We start from the raw sequence: 22,271 nt of genomic DNA on the forward strand, positions 1-22,271 counted from the left end.
CAGCTTTTCCGGTTATTTATTTAGCAAGTATCTTAAGGAGTTCCGGAAGAAAAGGAGAAAATGGACATTAATATGTTCCAACCATGTGCCTAGACATTTATTGTCTCTTTAAAGCCCACAATAATCAAGAGGCAGGAATTATCTCATGTCACTGATGAGGCTCACATAGGTTTTTCCCTTGCCCATGACCTAAACCAGCATGGAACTGACTTGGGATCTGAGGTCTTTCTGCCTACCCGTTCTATCATATCATGTTGCCACTTGGGAAACAGACTAAATTTACAAAAAAAATACAGAGTTGGTTTTCTTTTTAGACTCACAATTCTATCCAAAGTACAGATAGCTAGAAATGTTTCTGGTCGGCTTTTTGGTGAGTGGAGAATCTGCATTCACTGTATGGAGTTGAGAAGGTTATAAATTCAGGCCTGGTTCCAGAAAAACCATCAAGGCTTTGTTTATAAATTGTGTTGGCTGTTTGTTTAGAAGTGAGTGCTGTTTAGGTTCCCTTCTGCAGAGGCTTTTCCACATCAAAGTGGCCCACTTATTTATCACTTCGGGATTGTTGTCAAATTGTGGTGGGTCTAAGAGGACCCCTTGTCATTTTATTTTTATTTTATTTATTTATTTAAAAGATTTTATTTATTTTTTTGACAGAGATCACAAGTAGGCAGAGAGGCAGGCAGAGAGAGAGAGGAAGGGAAGCAGGCTGTCCACTGAGCAGAGAGCCCGATGTGGGGCTCGATCCCAGGACGCTGGGATCATGACCTGAGCAGAAGGCAGAGGGTTTAACCCACTGAGCCACCCAGGTGCCCCCCCCCTTGTCATTTTAATGTGTATTTTCTGGCATCCCAAGACTTTGATATTGTCTTTATCGTATATAACCTTTGTCCACCTGTTTTCTTGAAATAGTATTGAGAGACTTACTGCTGGAATGAACCAGAGGGTGTCTTCCAAATTAGAGATCACAGGTATCTTGCTAAAAATTTGTAAACTTAGGCTGGTGTTTTGGTGCTCCTAAGGTAGCTCTGCTTTCTTGTTGGGAAATTGAGACTGGGTTGTACTGGGCTGGTTTTAAATTTGTAATATTTTGGAACTGGTTTATGCATGCAGAAACTAAAGTTTAGGAATGTCCACACTCATACAGCTGAGTTGGGACTTGAGCCTGGACATTGCCAGCAGACATCTGGTCTAGTGTTCTTAGTAGCAAACCGTGCTGTAAAAGCACACCTCATCCTGGGCCTTCTTTGCTCCCTATGACTGATACAAGCGGGAAAGAGAAGCTTCAGAAAACGGATGCTGGACTCTGCTTTGGAAATCAGTCTCGGCTTCACGTACCACACAGGACCCTGGAGGGTTCTCTGGGTTTCCCTCTTCTTGAGTATCTGTGGCTTACCCTTTTAGCAGCCTCTTTTCTCTGTGGCTGGTTCTTCTGTGCTTTACAAGAGACTCCTGCACTTGGACAGCCGTTCAGGTGCCAATGAACAATCAATTCCCACGGAAAGGCAGAAGGATCTAGTTTAGAGCTAGCATATGTAGGTTACTGATTAACTGATCTGAGGCAATCCTGGTTTCTTTTCATCTGCCTTCACTTCCTTGTTGCTAATCCAGGAGAACCAAACATTCAAATTTAGCTTCCTACTTCCTTTTCCCCTCCCTCTTCAGTTTCATTGAAGGTGCCTCTGGACTGGACCGTGGAACAGGTCTCCATGGGGTGTTAATGTTACCTGTGCAAAACTACCCTTGGTGGGAACTTTGAAGATCTATACAGTTTTTTTCAGGAATCAGAATACTGGACCAGAAATTCAGTGAGTTGATTTGTCATGTAATTGTAAGCAATTTTGTTCTCTAGATCATTTTTTTAAAAAAGATTTTATTGGGGCGCCTGGATGGCTCAGTGGGTTAGAGCCTCTGCCTTCGGCTCAGGTCATGATCCCAGAGTCCTGGGATCGAGCCCCCGCATCGGGCTCTCTGATCAGCAGGGAGCCTGCTTTCCTTCCTCTCTCTCTGCCTGCCTCTCTGCCTACTTGTGATCTCTGTCTGTCAAATGTCAAATAAATAATAAATAAAATTAAAAAAAAAAAGATTTTATTTATTTATTTGAGAGGGAGCACAAGCAGGGGGAGAAGCAGGCTCCCTGCAGAGCAGGGATTCTGAGGTGGGGCTCGATCCAGATCAGGACCCGAGCCTAAGGCGGATGCTTAAAGGAGTGAGCCATGCAGGCATCCCCCCCCCCTTTTTTTCTTCCTAACAACTTTTCTTAACTTTGAGTGATATGAGAGATATTGAAAAGAAACTTACCTTTTTTTACTTTTTTTATTTTTTAAAGATGTTATTTATTTATTTGTCAGAGAGAGAGAAAGAGAGAGCGCGAGAGCGCACAAGCAGGCAGAGTGTCAGGCAGAGGCAGAGAGAGAAGCAGGCTCCCTGCCGAGCAAGGAGCCCAATGCAGGACTTGATCCTGGGATCATGACCTGGGCTGAAGGCAGCAACTGAACCGACTGAGCCACCCAGGCATCCCGAAACTAAACTTTTAAAAAGAGATTTCTTTATAGAAAAGAGTAATATGTGTTCATATAAGGAGTTAAAATTATGTAAAGATCCCTTGAGGGGCGCCTGGGTGGCTCAGTGGGTTAAAGCCTCTGCCTTCGGCTCAGGTCATGATCCCAGGGTCCTGGGATCGGGCCCCACATCGGGCTCTCTGCTCCGCAGGGAGCCTGCTTCCTCCTCTCTCTCTGCCTGCCTTTCTGCCTAGTTGTGATTTCTCTCTGTCAAATAAATAAAATATTAAAAAAAAAAAAATCCCTTGAATTTTTTTTAAGATTTTCTTTTATTTATTTGACAGAGACACAAGAGTTGGTTCCATACAACCATTTGTGTAAAAGAATAGGAAGGGAAAGATTGAGAAAAAAAGGTGGGGGAGGGTTTCCTTGTATGCATATAGAATATCTCTGGAAGAATATACAAGAAACTAATAATGTTGGTTGCTGGGAGACAGATATGAGGTAAACTATTATTGTATACCCCTTTGTGCCTTTTGAATTTTGAGACTTAAACTTAACTAAAAGTGAAAAAAAAAAAAGGACATTTGGGTTTCAATAATGAAGAAATAAATGAGTAATCACATCTTGACTCCTAAGTTGTAGAAGTAGGAGACTGGGATGAAATTTTAAAGAAAAACAACTTTCTTACTGTCTTTTTTTTTTTTTTAATTCCAGTACAATTAGCATATAGTGTTATATTAATTTCAGGTGTATAATGTAGTGATTCAGCAATTCTGTACATTACTCAGTGCTCATCCTGATAAGTGTACTCTAAATCGCCTTCATCTAGTTCACTCATCCCCCCACCTACCTCCCTTCTGGTAACCACTAGTTTATTCTCATTACTTAATAGTCTGCTTTTTAGTTTGTCTTTTCCCCTTTTCTTTGTTGTTTGTTTTGTTTCTTAAATTCTACATATGAGTGAAATCATATGATATTTGTGTTTCTTTGACTTTTTTCCCTTAGCATTATTATGCCCTAGATCCATCCATGTTGGTGCAAATGGCAAGATTCATTCTTTTTTATGCGAGAGTAATATTCCATTGTGTATATAGATACCACATCTTCTTTATGGGTTGTTTCTATAATTTGGCTGTTGTAAATAATGCTGCAATAAACATAGCGGTGCGTGTATATTTTCAAATTTGTGTTTTTGTATTCTTTGTGTAAATGCCCAGTAGTGGAAGTACTGGATCATATGGTAATTCTGTTTGTAATTTTTTGAGGAATCTCCATACTGTTTTCTACATTGGCTGCATTGGTTGCATTCCCACCAACAGTATACAAGAGTTTCTTTTTCTCTACATCCTTGCCAATGCTTGTCATTTCTTATGTTTTTGATTTTAGCCATTCTGACAGGTGTGATGTGATACCTTATGGTTTTGATTTGTATTTTCTTACTATCTTTTTAAATCTCACCGAAGTTTACATTTAATATATTTTATTAAAGATTTTATTTTATTTGACAGAGAAAGACAGCGAGAGGGAATACAAGCAGGGGTGGTGGGAGAGGGAGAAGCAGGCTTCTGACTGAGCAGGGAGCCCAATGCGGGGCTCCATCCCAGGACCCCCAGATCATGACCTGAGCCGAAGGCAGATGCTTATGAACTGAGCCACGCAGGCTCCCTAGTATTTTTTTTAAAAAATATTTTATTTATTTATTTGACAGAGAGAGAGACACAGCGAGAGAGGGAACACAAGCTGGGGGAGCAGGAGAGGGAGAAGCAGGCTTCCCACTCATCAGGAAGTCCATGTGGGACTTGATCCAGGACCCTGGGATCATGATCTGAGCTGAATGCAGACGCTTAATGACTGAGCCACCCAGGCACCGACATTTAGTAATTTTTCAAAGTAGTTTTCCTTAGCTCTTTTGGATTTCAGTAACAGGGCTGAGGAAGGTGTTTTTGTTTTTTCTTTTTAACTTTTTAACTTTTATATTTATTCCTTTAGTTTTCTTCCCTCTCATAAAACATCACCTATTGGCTGCAGCCAGATTCAGTGGGCCAATGGGAATCAAACTTGTCCCATTCCTGAGCAACTAAACCTATTTTCTGCTGGCAGTGTGTTTATGGAGCAAAAGCTGGAAAGTACCCTCCACCCGTTACCCCATTATGTTCTCTCATAGAGGAATCCCTGCAGAGTGATTATTATTATTATTTTTTCTTTTCTTGAATAGTGTCTGAATGTGAATGTCAGAAATCTTTTCTTCTCCAATTGAAAAAGAAAAAAAAAACTTGTGTACAAATGTTTTATTCTGAACCATAGCTTTTTTTTGTTTGTTTGTTTTAAATGGGTTGTAAATTGGAAGTATTTTTCTCTTTACTGGGTAAGTCATTAAAATACAGTCTTGGAAGAGAGTGAACGCAAACTGTATACAAACTTCTTTTTCACTTGTCAAAAGAGAAATGTGAAAACTACTATTTAGTGTCCAAGTTTCAGTCAAAAGCAAAAACTCAAGTCAAGACCAGTTCTCAAAACATTCTTAAATTTCTCCTCTCAAATTTGGTGAAGTAAAAAATTATATATCTGCTTACAAAATTCTTCCCTTTCTTTTTTTTTCTTTTTAAAAAAAAAATTTTTTTTTTAATATTTTATTTATTCGACAGAGAGAAATCACAACTAGGCAGAGAGGCAGGCAGAGAGAGAGGAGGAAGCAGGCTCTCCACGGAGCAGAGAGCCCGACGTGGGGCTTGATCCCAGGACCCTGGGATCATGACCTGAGCCGAAAGCAGAGGCTTTAACCCACTGAGCCACCCAGGTGCCCCCCCTTTCTTTTTTTTTAAAGTTAACTATTTTTCGGGGCACCTAGTGGCTCAGTTGTTAAGCATCAGGCTCCCACTGGTGAGAAGTCTGCTTCTCCCTCTCCCACTCCCCTTGCTTGTATTCCTTCTCTCTCTGTCAAATAAGTAAATAAAATCTTTTAAAAAAAATAAAGTTAACTATTTTCTTTTTTCTTTTTTCTTTTTTTTTTTTAGTAGGCACCACACCCAGCCCTGGAGCATAGCACAGGGTTTGAAATCACCACCCCAAGATCAAGACCTGAACTGAGATCAAGACTCAGACACCCAACAGACTAAGCCATCCAGGCACCCCCCACAAAATTCTTCTTTTTTCTTTATAAAGATTTTATCTATTTATTTATGTTAGAGAGGGAAAGGGGGGGCGCAGAGAGAGAATCTCAAGCAGATTCCCTGCTGAGCCCAGAGGCCCTTGATCTCATGACCCTGAGATCATGATCTGAGCTGAAATCAAGAGTCGGCTGCTCAACCAACTGGGCCACCCAGGTGCCCCCCTTTCCTCCCAAATTGTCTTTGCTATGTTACTTTTTATTTGTTAGGCTGAGTAGATCATGTTTGTATGCTTAACAATTTAAAAAACTTAAAAGGGTATTTGGTGAAAATTCTCTCTCATTTCTGTCCCTCAGCCATCCAGCTGATTCTCTAATAGACCAACAGTATTAGTCATTTCTTGTATATATTTTTTCAAAACGACACATATGTGTAATTATATATATATATATATAACATAGAGTAGTCCCTCTTGTCTGCGGTTTCCGCAGCTTCAGTAACTGGAAACAGGAGATTCTGCTGTTGGTCAGAGGTGAGTCACAGCTCAAGGCTTCGTCATGTCAGTCACCTCTCTTCATCTCCTCACGTAGGCATTTGTCCTCTCACATCACCACAAGAAGGTGAGTACAGTACAAGATATTTTCAGAGAGAGACCACATGTGTTATTACATAACTTTCATTACAGTATTTTCTCATAATTGTTACACTTTATTTTTGTTAGTTTCTTACTGTGCTTAATTTATATATTAAGCTTTATCATAGGTACATATTGGAGAAAAAACATTGTGGGTATAGAGCTCATAGTAGGTATATTCACCATTTCAGGCATCCACTGGGGGTCTTGGAACATCTTTTGTGTGACTAAGGAGGGAACTATTCTATATGCAAATATATATGGATGCTTTTTTCCCCTCCTTTTAAAAATAGTAGTGGCCTAGTCACATAATTCTGCATTTTTTTCTTGTAACAATGTAGTTTATCATTCTATATCCGTCTAAGGATCTTCTTAATTCTTTATTTTTTAAAAGATTTCATTTATTTATTTGACAGAGAGAATACAAGTAGGCAGAACAGCAGGCAGAGGGAGAGGGAGAAGCAGACTCTCCGCTGAGCAGGGAGCTTAAATGGGGACTGGATCTGAGGACTGTGGGATCATGACCTGAGCCGAAGGCAACTGCTTAACCGACTGAGCCACGCAGGCGCCCCTCTTAATTCTTAAAAAAAAAAAAAAAAATTATTTCTTTAGAGCAGTTTTTAGTTCATAGCAAAATCGAGGGGAAGGTACAGAGATTTCTCAAGTACTCCCTGTACCCACATGGGCACTCCCTCCCCCATTATCAGCATTCCCCACCAGAGTGGTACATTTGTTACAACTGATGAACCTATATTGACACATCATTATCACCTAAAGTTCATGGCTTACCTTACAATTCACTCTTGGTGTTGTAAATCTTAGGGGTTTGGACAAAGGTATAATGACACGTACCTATCATTATGGTTTTATACAGAATATTTTACTACTGTAAAAACCCTGTGCTCTGCCTACTCATCTCTTCCCCCACCCTTCCACTTCTGGCAACCACTGATCTGATTTTTTTTCACTGTTTTATCTTTTTCAGAATGTCATATGGTTGAAATCCTATAAAATGTAGCCTTTTCAGGTTGACATTTTTACTCCGTAATATGCATTTAAGGTTCCTCCACATTTTTTCATGGCTTGACAGCTCATTTCATGTTAGCACCAAATAATATTGCATTGACTGAATGTACCACAGTGTATTTATGCATTTACCTGCTGAAGGACATCTTGGTTGCTTCCAGGTTTTGGCAGTTATGAATACAGCTGGCATTTATGAATACATACAAATACGTTCAGTTTTTTTTTTTTTTTAAAGATTTTATTTATTTATTTGACAGAGAGAGAGAGATCACAAGCAGGCAGAGAGGCAGGCAGAGAGAGAGGAGGAAGCAGGCTCCCCGCGGAGCAGAGAGCCCGATGCGGGGCTCGATCCCAGGACCCTGAGATCATGACCTGAGCCGAAGGCAGCGGCTCAATCCACTGAGCCACCCAGGCGCCCCACGTTCAGATTTTTTAAGATTTTATTTGTCAGAGAGAGAGAGAAAGAGAATGCGTGCATGCGCGCACACACACAAGCAGGGGGGAGCTGCAGGCAGAGGGAGGAGCAGGCTCCCCACTGAGCAAGGAGCTAGATACAGATGGCAGACTCCATCCCAGGACCCTGGGTTCATGACCTGAGCTGAAGGCAGATGCTTAACCAGCTAAGCCAACCAGGCATCTGTGTTCCACATCCTTGCCAGCATTTGGGGCTGTCAGTGTTCTGGATTTTGACCCCTCTAATAGTTATTTGGTGGTATCTCATCATTATTTTAATTTTCATTTCCTGGATGACATATGGGGATCATCTTTTCATATGCCTATTTGCCATCTGTGTATTAGCTTTGGCTGCAGCCTGTTAAGATCTTTGGCCCATTTTTAATTGGATTATTTTCTTGTTGTGTTTTGAGTTTTTTGTGTATTATGGATAGCCATCCTTTTTCAGTTGTGCCTTTTACAAATATTTTCTCCCAGTCTTATGGCTTGTCTTCTCATTCTCTTATTACCGTCTTTCACAAAGCGCAAGTTTATAGTTTTAATGAAGTCCAGCTTATCAGTTCATTCTTGCATGGTCAGTGCTTTTGGTGGTGTATCTAAAATGTCATTGCCATACTCAAGGTCATCTGAGTTTTCTCCCGTGTTATCTTCTAGGAGTTTATAGTTTTGGATTTTGCATTTAGATCTTTGATTCATTTTGGGTTAATGTTTGTGAAGGATTTAAGGTGTGTGTTTGGGTTCATTTTTTTGGGATGTGGATGTCCAGTTGTTCCAGCACCATTTGTTGAAAAGACCGGTTTCGCTCCATGGCATTGCCTTTGTTCTTTGTCAAAAATCAGTTGATTCTTTTTTTTTTTTTTTTCCTTTGGTGAGCTTTATACCCAATTTGGGGCTTGAATGCATGACCCCAGGGTCAAGAGTCACATGCTCTACTGACTGAGCCAGCCAGGTGCCCCAATCAGGTGATTCTATTTATGTGGGTCTATTGCTGCACTGTCTGTTCTCTTTAATTAATTAATTAATTAATTTATTTATTTTGCCAATACCAGGCAGTCTTTCTTAATTGTTGTGGCTTTAGAGTATGTCTTGAAGTTGAATAGTGTCAGTGTTCCAAATTTGTTCTTTTTCAATATTGTGTTGGATCTTCTGGGTTCTTTAATTTTTTTAATGGCTGCATATTTTCCACCAAATAGGTGTGCTGAAATTTTAAAAAATATTTTATTATCTTTTAAAAAGATTTTATTTATTATTTATTTGAGAGAGAGAGACAGTGAGAGAGAGCATGAGAGGGGAGGAGGTCAGAGGGAGAAGCAGGCTCCCGGTGGAGCTGGGTGCCCAATGCAGAACTCCATCTCGGGAGTCTGGGATCATGACCGGAGCAAAAGGCAGTTGCTTAACCAACTGAGCCACCCAGGCGCCCCTTTAATATTTTATTTTATTTTTATGTATTTATTTATTTTTAAGATTTTATTTATTTATTTGACAGAGAGAGATCACAAGTAGGCAGAGAGGCAGGCAGAGAGAGAGAGGGAAGTAGACTCCCCACTGAGCAGAGAGCCCGACGTAGGACTCGATCCCAGGACCCTGAGATCATGACCTGAGCCGAAGGCAGCGGCTTAACCCACTGAGCCACCCAGGTGCCCCTTATTTTTAAGTAATCTCTATACCCTGCATGGGGCTTGAACTCACAACCTTGAGGTAAAAAATCGCATGCTCTATGAACTGAGCCAGCCAGGGGCCTCTGGATGTACTGAACTTTAACCCAGATTAATGGTCAGTTAGGTTACTTCTGATATTTTGAAAACAGTGTTGCAATGATTAACCTTAAATAGATACCATATCATACCTGTCTAAGTACAGCTTAGTATAATTCTACTTGGAAGTAGAATTGCTAGGTTAGAAGTATGTACACTTGTAATTTTGATAAATATTGCCAAATTGGCCTCCATAGAATTTGTGTTTTTTACTCCTATCAGAAATGTCTTACAGTAACAGTATCTCCACACTCTTATCAACACAGTTTGTCACCAAACTGTTGATTTTTGCTAATCTGATAGGTAAAAATTAGCATCTTGGCATAGATGAAACTTGCTTTTCTCTTCTGGGTGAGCAGAGTGTCACAACAAAAGGTGTCACTTCATTTTTTTCCAGTAGAGGTCAGAAGATCAACTTTGAAAAAGAAACGAATAGTTTTTTTTTTTTTTTTTATCACTGCCTGGTAGAACAGGGCCAACACACTTAACTTTCTTAGATAATGTGCATTTAGTTGCCTTTCACACCTTACTTTCAAATCTCAACATTTCCCTTATCTCCCTAGGACTAGGAGAGTTATTCTTTTTTTTTCCCTTTTTTTTTAAAGATTTTATTTATTTATTTGTCAGAGAGAGAGTGTGAGAGAGAGCACAGCAGGGGGGGCAGGGGGAGGAGCAGAGGGAAAGGGAGAAGCAGGCCTCTGAGCAAGGAGCCTGATGTGAGACTCCATCCCAAGACTCTGGGATCATGACCTGAGCTGAAGGCAGATGCTTAACCAACTGAGCCACCCAGGTGACCCAAGAGTTATTCCTTGATACCTGAAAGCACCTCCTGGCATACATGCTGGCAGAATGGTATGAACATTGTTGACTCTGGCCCTGCTTGGTTCTAGTCTTTGGAATCGAAGCTAACTTGAATTCTTTACTATCCTTTGTTGGGGCATAGGATCTTTTCTCCTAGCATTACTGAAGGAAAAGATGAAATGTTGGGCATTCGGACTTCAGTGGATTCTGATGCTGTGTGCTTGGATACTCAGGAGATCCTTCTCTTCCTTGAATGGAGATGAGATTCTCATGGAATAATGGAAGATTCTGAGGGCAGCTGTGAACAAGACCCAGCCACTAGGATATTGTATCCCCACTCCAGTTCCCATGATTTTAAAGTGAAATAGTAGGTATTCCAAGGGGAGGAAACTATGCAAGAGAATATAATAACTGAAAACATATAGGCCAGTGACAAATAACCAGGAGTTAGTTACAATATCTTTAATCTTTTTTGTAGTGGTTTAAGAAAAAACCCCACCAAAATCTGCATGATAAATTTCATTTGAGGAATTTTATAAACTGTTTAGTTTTATTTCCCAATGTTTCTCATTAATGTTTTCTATAACACCTTTCTTCAAATTACAACTTCAGACAAGTTGGTTATTAGTTAGATTTAAAAAGAATGAAGAACTTGCACGCTTGAAGAGATCAGTTAATGTGAAGTTCAGTGGATATATTTAACTTGTAGTAACTTCACTAGCTTCCTATTTTTTCCAGAGCTGCCATTTTTATTTTTAAAATATTTATTTACTCCAGTGCCTGGGTGGCTCACTGGTTGAGTGACTGACTCTTGATTTCAACTTTGGTTGTGATCTCAGGTTGTGGGATTTTTTTCTCTCTCTCCTTCGCTCCCTCCCTGCTTGTGCACACTCTCTCTCTAAAAGAAAATAAATAAAAAAATAAAAATTTAAAAAGATCTATTTATTTATTTATTAATAATATTGACATTAAAAAATATTTTATTTATTTGACAGAGAGAAATCACAACTAGGCAGAGAGGCAGGCACAGAGAGAGGAGGAATCAGGCTCCCTGCGGAGCAGAGAGCCCGATTCGGGGCTTGATTCCAGGACCCCGGGATCATGACCTGAGCCAAAGGCAGAGGCTTTAACCCACTGAGCCACCCAGGTGCCCCGACCTTTTTTTTTTTTTTTTTTTTTTTTTTAAGATTTTATTTATTTATTTGTCAGAGAGAGAGAAAGCACACAAGCAGGCAGAATCAGAGAGAGAAGCAGGCTCCCTGCTGAGGAAGAAGCCCTAGGTGGGACTCCATCTCAGGACCCTGGGATCAAGACCTGAGCTGAAGGCAGCAGCTTAACCGACTGAGCCACCCAGGTGTCCCAGATTTATTTATTTGAGAGAGAGAGAGAGCATGCGCACATGCATGTACATGAGTAGGGGAGGAACAGAGGGAGAAGGAGAAAATCCCAAGCAGACCCCCCCCTCCCTCACCTGAGTGCGGATTTGGTCATTGGCATTTGTGCCCATGACCCTGAGATCGACTTGAGCCTAAATCAAGAGTCCTGGAGCTTAACTGACTGAGCCACCTCCCCACCACACCAGAGCTTCTTAAGAATTAATATTTCAAGCCTCTGCCTTCAGCCCAGGTCATGATCTGAAGGTCCTGGGATCGAGCCCCACATCGGGCTCTCTGCTCAGCGGGGAGCCTGCTTCCCCTCTGTCTCTGCCTGCTTCTCTGCCTACTTGTGATCTCTCTCTCTATCAAATAAATAAATAAAATCTAAAAAAAAAAAAAGAATTAATATTTCAGCCCATGAAAAACAAAGCTGATTTTCCACAACTTAAAAATATTTGACTAGATTTTTTTTTATGACCTCTTGAGCTTGATGGTTCTTATGACCAACTCAGGTTTAATATCTTATTTCCTTTTGTAATATTGCTTTGAGGACTTTTTATATTTCCTTCTTTTAATTTCTGATCTTGGGATGCCCGGGTAGCTCAGTCATTAAGTGTCTGCCTTTGGCTCAGGTCATGATCCCAGGGTCCTGGAATTGAGCCCTGAGTTGGGCTCTCTGTTGAGCGGGGAGCTTGCTTCTCCCTCTATCTGCCTGCTGCTCCCCCTGCTGTGTTCACTATCTTTCTCTGTCAAATAAATACATAAGATCTTTAAAAAAAAAAAAAAGATGAAATTTGTCAACCCTGACCTGAGCATAGGGAAGTAGAGAGAATTGAAAATAGGAAAGCCTGCATTTCGTTGGTGACTCTGTGGTACCCAGTAGTGCATGCTATCTCTATATTTCTGTCTTTCCCTCTCTTACGTTATTTATTGAGAAATAAAATTGCATGGATCTTAAGGGTGAAATCTTTGGGGGAAAAAGAAGTGTGACCTTTGGAGTTAGACTTTTTTGAGTTTAAAATCCCAGTGTTGTCACTTGGATAGCTGTGGACCTTAGGTAATTACTTAATATCTCTGTGGTTCTGTTAAATGGGCCCTTAGGATTATTGTAAGGATAAATAAGAAATACAAATACTTACCACAATATCTGGCACATAGGAAGTGTTAAAATACCAGCAGTTATTACAAAGTGACAGGCACTGAACTGGTTCATTTTGGGGCTAGATCGTTCTGATTTGGCTGTCAGACTCCAAGCCTCTGTGGCTTTAAATGTGAATTCCCAGGGTTGAGTTCTGTTTCTAGCAATATAGTTTACCAGCATTCTGGCTGAAATAATTTAAAGATGCTGGATACAGTGGAATATTAAATGCAATGAACCAGTGTGAAAGTAATGAATATTCAGGTCAAAAGCTAAGCGAGAAGGGATCTGTTGCAATGAAGTTGGCTTTTTCCTTGAGGGCATTTGCCAAACCAGTTTAACTTGTACTTCTTTTTTCATAGTCTTGAGGACAAAGGGGATAAGAGACTAGGTAAGACATCTGAGTGGGACCCTTTGGTTATGAAGCTGGGACTTCAGAAGGCTTCTCCCTCAATATAAGGGTGAGTTAGAATGAAAAACCAAAACTCCTCTCTCCTAAAAACTGTTTAAGACTGCAAGAAAAATCACTTCTCAAAAACTGTGGCTCTGAACAAATGCTTGCTATTTGGTCCCAAGAATTTGTGAACCTAAACTAGCTCCAATACAGATGTGTATGTAGAATTACAATAACTAGATGGTCAGAAAAACCTCAAGATGAAAATTTGATTTGAAGTAGTTCCTAGGGCGCCTGGATGGCTCAGTCGTTAAGCATCGTCTTCGGCTCAGGTCATGTTCCCAGGGTCCAGGGATCAAGCCCCGCATTGGGCTCCCTGCTCAGTGGGGAGCCTGCTTCTTCCTCTCCCACTCCCCCTGCTTGTGTTACCCCTCTCTCTCTCTGTCTCCCTCTCTGTCAAATAAATAAATAAAAAAATCTTTAAAAAATAAGAAAAAAGTAGTTTCTACAGGCCTACTGGCTGGCTCAGTCGGTAGAGCGTGAGACTCTTAATCTCTGGGCTGTGAGTTCAAGCCCCATATTGGGCATGGAGCCTTCTTAAACAAAACAAAACAAACAAACAAAAAATCCTACATTGCAAGTGTCCCTGGTACTGTGCAAAAGCCAATTTGCATCCTTCTTTTGGAGGAATCTGTTTTTGTCCTAGACATCAGAGTATCCCCATCAGTACAATTTGAACAAAAATAAGCATTTCATAGTAAAAAAAAAAAAAAGACTGAAAACAAGATGTGAGCTGAAAAATAAGAAACTGTAAAGATGAACCAACCTATCTGAAAACCATATAGAGCTTGAAAAAATACAGATAGAATCATCGAAAATCAGAACTCAGTGAATGGGTTTAACAGCAGATTAATCCAAGCCAAATAGGGAGATAGTTAACGGAATGATCCATCTGAAGAAAATTTCCAGTGGCAACACAGAGATGCAAAGTGACAAAAAACCCGAAAGAAGGTTAATGTGGAAGTTGGAGAATTCAGATCCCACATAAGTTTATAGTTTCAGAAAGAGAAGAGAGGAAATGAGAGGAGGCAACATTTAAAGGATAATGCCTAGGATTTTTCAAGGACCAAGAAAAAACACAACTGCTCATAATTCATGAGGTCACATGGATCCCAATCATGAGTAAAAAGACTTCCACATTCCACACATAGATAAAATATAATTAAATGATAGAACACAGAAAATAGAGAAGATCTTAAGCAAGGTCAGAAGGGAGAGGCAGTTTATCTTTAGAGTCATGATAAGGGGCACCTGGGTGGCTCAGTCCCTTAAACATATGCCTTTAGCTCACGTCATGATCCCATGGTCCTGGGATGGAGCCCCACACTGGGCTCTCCGCTCAGCAGGAAGCCCGCTTCTCCCTTTTCCTCTGCTGCTCACCCTCCTTATGCGCGCTCTCTCTCTCTCAGATAAATAAAATATTAAAAAAAATAATTATCCTGATAACACAACAACCGAAGATAGAAGAGAAAAAAATATTATCTTTCTTGTACTGACAGAAATTAACTGTCAGTTTAGAATTTTATTTCCATTAAAAATATCTTTAAAAAATGAGAGCAGAGACTTTGCAGACTTCGCAAAAACCTAGACTTTGTTGTGCAGATTATCACTAAAAGGGTACATTTCAGGCAGATGTAAATTATTTCCAGATAGTTGACCTCAGAAACAAAAAGTAATGAAGAGCAAAAAAAAAAAAAGGAAAAATTTATAAGTTAAAGCACATACTGATTAGATAAAATAATAATGTCTTCAGTGGGAACTAGATAAAACAAATGAGGGTGCCTGGGTGGCTCAGTCATTGTCCTGATTCCGGAATCCTGGGATCCAGCCCCAAATCGGGCTCCCTGCTCTGCGAGAAGCCTGCTTCTCCCTCTACCATTCCACCTGCTTGTGTTCTCTTTCTCTCTGTCAAAAAAATAAATAAAAATTTTTAAAAAATGGTAAAAGTTGGAGAAGTAAAAGGAGTTAATATCTTATAAAATTCTTGCATAGTTTGGGAGGAAGCCAAAGATACTGGTTAAATGTAGATTTTGGTTAGTGAAGTGTGTATGTTAAAATTTCTGAAGCAACCACTAAAAATGAGGGAATAACTTTCTAGCTAATGGGGAAAATTGAAATGAGAAAAATAAATCATGAAGTCAAAAAAGCTGAGAAAAGAGAATAAGACAAATAGCAAGTACAAAACAAGATATAGAAATAAGTAACTAATATTATCAGTAATTATAATCTGAAGGAACCAAAGATTTTTTACACTGGATGAAAAATGAATTCAGCTCTTTGCTGTTTATAAAAGACATGTCTGAAACATAAGAATACAGAGAAGTTAAAAGAATATTAAAAGAATAGAGAATGATAAATGGATGATTAAAAACCAGAAGAAAACCTGTAGTATTGACATTGGGCAAAATAGACTTTACATGCTGAAAAAGTATTTTTAGAAAAAAAAATGGTTATATTGGTTAAAAGTTTCAACTCATCAGAATGATGAACTTTTAAAAAATTTATTTTAATCTGTATAGTTAGCATACGGTGTTAAGTTAGTTTCAGGTGTAGAATATAAGCAATTCCATATATTAGTGCTGTCGTGGTAAGTGTATTCCGAATCCCTATCACCTATTTCACCCATTCCCCACCCACCTCCCCTCTGGTAGCCATCACTTTGTTCTCTAGTGTTGAGTCTGTTTCTTGGTTTGTCTTGGTTTGTCTCTTTTTCTCCCCTTTGTTTGTTTTGTTTCTTAAATTCTACATATGAGTGAAATTATATATGTCTTTCTCTGACTGACTGACTCTCTTGAGCTGGTATGCTCAATATAATATATAAGACTATAATGAGAAACGTATACAGCTGACCCTTGAACAACATAGGTTTCAACCACACAGGTCCACTATACATGATTTTTTTCAATAAGTGCAATATTGTAAATTATTTTTCCTATGATTTTATTAACATTTTGTTTTCTCTAGCTTACTTTATTATAAGAATATAGTATGTAATACATATAACATGAAATATGTATTAATTGCCTCTTTATGTTATGTTATACATAAGGCTACTGGTCAGCAGCAGGCTGTTAGTTTCTGGGGGAGTCAAAAGTTATATGTGGATTTTCAACTGTGTGGGGTGTTGGCATCCCTGTCCTGGCATTATTGAGGGGCCAACTGTATTACTAGTGAGACTTTAATCTATTTCCTCAGTACTTGATAAAGTGGGGGAAAAGATCTGTGATCATATAGAATATTTAAGCAGTAGATTTTGAATAAGTTTGAGGTGATAGGCATGAAAATCACTATCTCAAAACTGCAGACTATGCATTTTTTCCAAACACACTTACATTTATAAAAAAACATTCAAACTTTGTTACCAGGCAAGTCTTACAATTATTTAAATTGTACAATTACAATTTTTTAAAGATTTAATTTATTTACTTGCCAGAGAGAGCAGAGGGAGCAGCAGGGAGAGGGAGAAGCAGATTCCCGCTGAGCAGAGAGCCCCATATGGGCCTCGATCCTAGGACCCTGGGATCATGACCTGAGCAGATGCTTAACCAGTTGAGCCACCCAGGCACCCTGAAGTCTTAGCAATTACTAAATAATTGTGTCAAACAGACCATATCTGTGACCACAATGCAATTAAGCTTGAAACTGATTAAAAATATAGCTATGAATAATCATAGAAATGTTTCAAAATGACCTTTTCATCAAAGAAGAAACCGTCATGGAAATCAAAGTATTTTTAATTAGAAGATAAGAAAAATATTATGGGCCAAAATTCGGGGTTGGGGAAAGCAGCTAAAGCATGTATAAGTGCTTATATTAGAAAAGAAAACCTGAATTAGCTAAATGTTGAAGTTAGAAGATTCTAAAAGGGTGAAAAAGAGATTCAAAGAAAATAGAAAAGAATAGTAGTAATATATTCATGATATTCATTACAGAGGACCAGTAATGACAAATTTTGGCTCTTCATAAGAGCTAGTAATGTTGTTGATAAACATATGGTGAGAGTGACTTAAATAGAAGAGAACAGTACAAATAAACAATATTAGGAATGGAAAAGCAGATGTTTTAGATACTAAAAAGACTGTATTGTGAACCAATTTATGCCGAAACATTTGAAAGCTTAGAAAAAATTAATGAATTACTAGGTAAATAAAAACTTACCAAAACTAAATTTGAAAAGATAGGAAGGCTTAATAATCCTTAAATTTTTAAATAAAATAAACCAGTTGAAAACAAACAAACAAACCAGTAGCCAAATATTTCTTTGTAAAGGAAGGTCTAGACTGAGGTTTGTTTTTTTGTTTTTTTCTTTTAGATTTTTCTTTATTTGATAGAGAGGAAACACAAGCAAGGGGATTGTGGGAGAGAGAAGCAGGCTTCCCGCAGGGTAGGGTCCCCATAGGGGGCTTGATCCCAGGACCCCTGAGCTGAAGGCAGACACTTAACAACTGAACCTGTGAGCAAGTCCTATCAAACATTTAAGAAAAAGATAATTTCAAACTCGTATAAATTCTTCTAGGGATTAGAAATCCATGTTATAAAGCTGTAATAACCTCAATACAAAAGTGTCGAGAACAATATGAGAAATGGAAATTGTAAGCCAAAGTTAGGAACATACATGTAAAAATCATAAAACATGAGCAAGCTAAATCATCAATGTATTAAAAAGACAATGCATCGTGAACAAATTGGATTCCTCCTGTAATCCCAGGGTTGGTTTAACATTAGAAAATTTACCAGATTTTGGTAAATTTACAACAGATTAATGCTGAAAGATCTTATCACATGCAGAGAAAGTATGTTAAAATGTTTAATGTTGGGGCGCCTGGGTGGCTCAGTGGGTTAAAGTCTCTGCCTTTGGCTCAGGTCATGATCTCAGGGTCCTGGGATCGAGCCCCGCATCAGACTCTCTGCTCAGCAGGGAGCCTGCTTCCTCCTCTCTCTCTGCCTGCCTCTCTGCCTACTTGTGATCTCTCTCAGTCTGTCAAATTAAAAAAAAAAATCTTAAAAAAAAAAGTTTAATGTTATGTAAAAAATTGTTCAAGAAATTGAAACAGAAGGGAACTTTCTAAATGGTAAGGAATATTTATAAATAACCTACTACAACAAACATCACTGTTAATGGTGAAACATTGATTTTTTTTAATTTTTAAGATTTTATTTATTTATTTGGGGGGGGGGGTTGCAGGAAGAGAGACAAGCAAACTTGGCTCTGAGCACAGAGCCCAACTTGGGACTTGATCTCATGACCCTGAGATCATGACCTGAGCCAAAATCAAGACACCATTCAGGCACCCCAGGATCCATTATTCTATGCAATATTGCTTTTCATAGTTGGGTTTTTTTTTAAAAGATTAAAAAAATATATTTATTTTGACAGACAGAGATCACAAGTAGGCAGAGAGGCAGGTGGAGAGAGAGGTGGAAGCAGGCTCCCCGCTGAGCAGAGAACCCCAATGCGGGACTCGATCCCAGGCCCAGGAGCCCAATAGTCGGTGTTTTATATCCTATTTTTTTTTCATATAGCATTATATCATGAACATTTTTCTACACTCATTTACAAAACCTTTGCAAACACGATTGTTAACTACCTGCACAACTGGCAAAGCTAACCCAATAGTTGAACATTTAGAATTCTGATTTTTTTGTATTATAAGAAATGATGCAGTGAACATTTCTATGTATACATTTTGGCCTGTATCTTTAATTACTTTTTTAATGGTATATTTCTAGAAGACTATTGCTAAACCAAAAGGTAGGGACTCTGTCAAGTGCTGGATACATATTATATTTTAAACTAGTCTTTTCAAAGGAAGTATGCATGTTCTTGGGACGGTGGACTATATCTCATTGCTCAACTAGCTCAGCATATTCAGCTCCTGATTGCTGTAAAGAAATAAAACACACCAGGAACTTAGGGTTTAGTGGTGTCCCTTCGAGCCTTAAAAAAATGAACAAAGTACCCTTTTATTTCTTTCCCTTTGTGGACATAGCTGGGAGGGGGCTCGCTTGGAATTAGGTTGTTTGCAGAGCCCTTTAACAACCAGTATGGCAGTGCTTGGAAACCTGTGGGAAGGCAGGGAGGGAGCTTGTGACAAGGGGGTGAGGGGTTGGATACAGGACAGTGACCTGCCAGCAGAGAAGTGGAATGGGGCGCCTCTGACCAGGGCCCCCCACGGCTCACCCAGGCAGTGTTCTGAACTGCTTGAAAAGCTGGCAGTTTGGGTCTGGTCCAAAGGAAGAGGAGCTGGGGCCCTTGGTACCCTGTCCCTGCACTGTGTAATTCTCTTCACTTAAAATTAGCGGAGAAATACTAGAGGAGCTGCTTTCTTTGAAATTTAGCTTTTAACTGGGTTTGGTTTGAATTCTCAACTTCTAGGGATACCTGGGTACAGAAATTCCCAAATGTGTTTTTAAAAGTCATGAGGTGCAGGACGCAGTTTGGAAACTTTTCCCGTATGCCTTCCTGTCTTTTTAAAAAATTTATTTATTTTAGAGGGGAAAGGGGCAGAGGGAGGGAGAGAATCTCTTAAGCAGACTCCTCACTGAACTCAGAGCCCCACGAGGGGCTCGATCTCACAATCCTGAGATCATGACCTGAGCTGAAATCAAGAGTCGGACACTTAACTGACTGAGCCACCGAGGCGCCCCTATGCCTTCCTGTTTCTAAGCACTTATTATTTTATGAACATTACTGTCAGAGCCTATTAATTATGTCTTTTATCTCGCGGCAAGGCTTAAAGAAAGGGAAATCAGTACTTCTCCATATAAGTTAAATGCTACACTGCTAAAGGGAATTAGCTGTGCTTTCTCAGGGCTATTTTAATTCATAATTAAAGGCAAGGCAGGGCAGGGAGGGTGCACCTGGGTAGCTCAGTTGTTAAGCATCTGCCTTTGGCTCAGGTTATGATCTCAGGGTCCTGGGATCGAGCCCCGAATTGGGCTCTCTGCTCAGCAGGATGCCTGCTTCTCCCTCTCTCACTCCTCCTGCTTGTGTTCCCTCTCTCGCTGTGTCTCTCTCTGTCAAATAAATAAATCTAAAAAAAAAAAAAAAAAAGACATAGAGATTGGGATATTGGGGAAGGGTTGCCCATAATCCTTATTAATAGAGTGTGGGATATTAAAGGTCAGAAGCTCTGAGAGAGCATCTCATTCACCGCCACCCCTTTTTTGTTACACAGATGTGGCAGCTGAAGTACAAGGGTATGAAGAGATTTACCTGACAATTTAGAGGTAGGACTGGTTTGCACCTTGAGCCTCTTAACTTCCAGTCAGGCATTTTTCCATTGCTCTTTGATGTCTTACTACATCCTGTGAACTAGTTATTTCTTTTCCAATAGCAGGGTGAGTTCATGCATTATGTTGTTTTTTTTTTTAAGGTTTTTATTTATGTATTTGACAGAGATCACAAGTAGGCAGAGAGGCAGGCAGAGAGAGAGGAGGAAGCAGGCTCCCTGCTGAGCAGATGCGGGGCTCAATCCCAGGACCCTGAGACCATGACCTGCGCCGAAGGCAGAGGCTTAACCCACTGAGCCACCCAGGTGCCCCCATACATTATGTTTTAATTTCGGACTATAACCTTCTTCCCCTAGCAATCTGGAGAATACGCCGATCTCTCAGACAGTTTTCACAATGCTGGCTGGCCAGCAAATTTGGCCTTGGTGTTTCCGAGAACTTGGTCCAAGTAGCTGACTCAAATTTCATTGCAAAGAAACCTCCCACCATTTGATAATCAGAGGACTGACAATTTACTCTGATCCCTTGCAATCTGTCTACTTCAAAGGCTCCTGGCTGGAGGAACAGGGTATTCAGGTTTTTGAAGTCAAATTTAAGCTTCTCCTCCTGCCTCCTCTCCTTCATTGATTGGCCCCTAGTGGAGTTGATTGAAGGGTTGGGGTGGGAAGAATAAGTCTTGCCTATCATGAGTACCACAGCTCTAGGCTCTTTCCATAGGGAAGCAGAGTGTCAGGGAAGGAACTCTGCTGGACGGAGGATAGCGTTGGACTGGACACAGTGGATTTGGAGTCTGGAGACATGGGTTTGCAACCTGTTGTGTCCTATTAACCTCTTTGAACTCGTGCTTAATAATCGGTGACTTGGGGCGCCTGGGTGGCTCAGTGTTGGGTGTCTGCCTTCAGCTCGGGTCATGATCCTGGGGTCCTGAGATCGAGCCCTGCATTGGGCTCCCCGCTTGGCGGGAGGCCTGCTTCTTCCTCTCCCACTCCTTCTGCTTGTGTTCCCTCTCTTGCTCTGTCTCTGTCAAGTAAATAAATGGAATCTTTAAAAAAAAAAAAAAATGACTCATAGGGCTATTGTGTCAGGTTTTTATTTTATTTTGTTATTATTTTTAAAGTGTTTTATTTATTTTAGGGAGAGAGTGCACATGCATGGGGTGGGGGGCAGGATGTGTGTGGGGGTGGAGAGGGAAGAAAGAGTAGAATGTCAAGTGAATTCTGCAATGAGTGCAGAGCCCGCCAGGGGACTCCATCTCAGGACCCTGAGATAATGACCCAAGCCGAAACCAAGAGTTGGAGGGTTAACCAACGACTGAGCCACCCAGGCACCCCGATAAGTGTCAGTTTTTTTAAAAGGCAAGATATAAGTGGAAATATTGTACAAGCCATAGTGATTTGCAAAATATATCTTGAGAGAATGGGAGGAATGAGAGTGGGAGTGGCAGTTTTTATGGAAGAGGGGTGCCAAGGAAAATGGGCTGTGGTGGTAGCAGTTGGGGTAGGTGAAGAGGGAGAAATAGGGGTCAGCTCATCAGCGTATCATGGACAAATCCCTCTACTTAAGGGAGAAAAAAAAAAAAGCAACAACATGGATGGATCTAGAGAGTGAAATGCTAAGCCATATAAGCCAGTCAGAGAAAGACAAATGATTTCACTCACATGTGGAATTTAAGAAACAAAAGATCAAAGAATAAAAGAGACAAACAAAAAACAGACTCTTAACTGTAGAGTTTCCGGAGGGGAGGAGGGTGGGGGTGGTGGTGGTGAAATAGGTGATGGGGATTAGCACTGAGTA

The 22,271-nt window shown here is 40.0% G+C and overlaps 1 protein-coding gene across 4 annotated transcripts in view; it reads left to right on the forward strand.

The window, feature by feature from the left end:
• The first annotated feature begins 1,672 nt into the window (after positions 1-1,672).
• PLCH1 (phospholipase C eta 1) overlaps positions 1,673-22,271 on the forward strand; it is a 213,571-nt gene continuing 192,972 nt past the window's right edge. For 3 of the 4 annotated variants that reach the window (XM_046001927.1, XM_046001928.1, XM_046001929.1), the window contains exon 1: positions 1,673-1,805. The gene's annotated coding sequence lies outside the window, so the exon portion shown is untranslated. Of the gene's footprint in view, positions 1,806-20,422; positions 20,475-22,271 lie in introns of all 4 variants that reach the window. The other variant, XM_046001925.1, reaches the window with a different exon arrangement.

The sequence above is a fragment of the Meles meles genome, chromosome 4 (assembly GCF_922984935.1).
Source record: "Meles meles chromosome 4, mMelMel3.1 paternal haplotype, whole genome shotgun sequence".
NCBI classification, from domain to species: domain Eukaryota; kingdom Metazoa; phylum Chordata; class Mammalia; order Carnivora; family Mustelidae; genus Meles; species Meles meles.